Source organism: Triturus cristatus, chromosome 3_1, assembly GCF_964204655.1.
Source record: "Triturus cristatus chromosome 3_1, aTriCri1.1, whole genome shotgun sequence".
Classification (NCBI taxonomy): Eukaryota; Metazoa; Chordata; class Amphibia; order Caudata; family Salamandridae; genus Triturus; species Triturus cristatus.
The window spans coordinates 156,886,097-156,887,657 of NC_140583.1; the positions used below are offsets into that span (position 1 = coordinate 156,886,097).

At 35.4% G+C, this 1,561-nt stretch overlaps 1 long non-coding RNA gene across 1 annotated transcript; it reads left to right on the forward strand.

The window, feature by feature from the left end:
- Positions 1 to 309: 309 nt before the first annotated feature.
- Positions 310 to 1,352, forward strand: LOC146859865 (uncharacterized). Its single transcript, XR_014979063.1, has 3 exons — positions 310 to 401; positions 640 to 754; positions 1,121 to 1,352. It is a non-coding gene; the product is annotated as an uncharacterized LOC146859865 (long non-coding RNA).
- The last annotated feature ends 209 nt before the right edge of the window (positions 1,353 to 1,561 follow it).

The following is a 1,561-nucleotide window of genomic DNA, read 5'->3' on the forward strand; positions in this document are numbered from 1 at the left end:
ATGGTAAAAAGAACCTAACTGTTGGTGGCACAATAGCCAGTGTTTGTTTTAACAGTAATTTTTTGGGACTAAATATAATTAATTTCCACATGCCACCAACTGGTTAGAAGTAGCCATTATAGGATAGAAATAGTTAATATATGTGCATACTACAGCTGAGTCTATCGAAATCTATGGACACAGGATTGGAACAATAAGTGATTTAACTCATACAATCCCCTCGTCTTATTTTTTACCCCTTATAGAAATCTTTGGAATCTCGAGAATACTTGTGTACCGAGATCTAACCAAATACATCAGCCAATGAAGTATGGATATTTAGGACGGATATGTTCTTAAAAGAATAGAGTATTTCCTTACCCCTGAGACAAGCTTTTGGACGGGATTGTTCCCTATTTTCAGTAAGTGGAACCTATAGACTATGTTGTTCTTTGGGGCTGGGGGTTGGTCCATATGATATTTATGTTTGGACTTCTCTTACAGTTTTAGCCGGTCCCACCTTTCCTATACTATGAGCGCACTTTAAAACGGACACACAGGATGGCAGGTATATATAACAAGACAGACATTAGGGCATTTTATCCTCCTTTAGTAGGCTCTAAGGTGAGGCTATAATTATATCCGATTCTATTTTTTCAGATTAAGAGGTGTGTTCCCTTATATATCCTATGAACTTACCGCACTCCCGTTAAAGAGAAGTAAGGGAAGGAATCCTCTAGTACCTACCGCTTGGATGTACTGGCTAGAATAGAAGGTAATATCCCTCACTTAATAGAAACCTAGCTGTTCTATTCAAATAAGAAGAGCGCATGGATGATGTGTGGTGAATAAGCTATGTTAAAGATTGGGAGTACATGTGTGGTTGTGGTTGATGAATCACCAGGAGAACTACACTTCTCTTTCCTATAATGGATTCTGCTGCCCCTGTTAGAGTTTGGAAACTGGTATAGGGATTTTTATTAAATTGTGGACACCCATATAAGGTTTTTATAAAATTGTTGACACCCATGTATGGCGTGTATAGATGTAAATCACAATTGTACAAATTGTATATTAGAGATGGGTATATTAAATGTATGTCTTTTTTGATTTTTAATGCCAACTTTTATGATTTGTCTAGATTCTTTATATTGTGGGAGACCATAATTAACTGTCCTGAAGAAGGTGGTCTTCTATTTTCTGTTTTCCACCGAAACGCGTCGACGCAACTTTAAAGTAAAGGAGACTATAGATCGGAATGACATCTGTTCTCCGGAAAATGCAAACACTAAGTATCTAGTGTAATGAGAATAGTTGATCTAGATCATTTGTCTTCCTTTGTTTTTTGATTAGAAAGCATCTTTCTTACTTGTGTTCTCCCAGTGTTTACAAATGACTCTTTGGATGAAATTGGTTTAATGTATTTTTACTGTATGTTTTTTATTGTAATTTCTTTATTTTCTAACTGTCCAACAACTATAACATTGGGCGCAGATTTTACTGTCTTGTGATTGCTATAAAGAAATGTTTTATTATGTCATTGTTTCTAATAAAATATAGAAATTTTTAATTACGAGTCCAC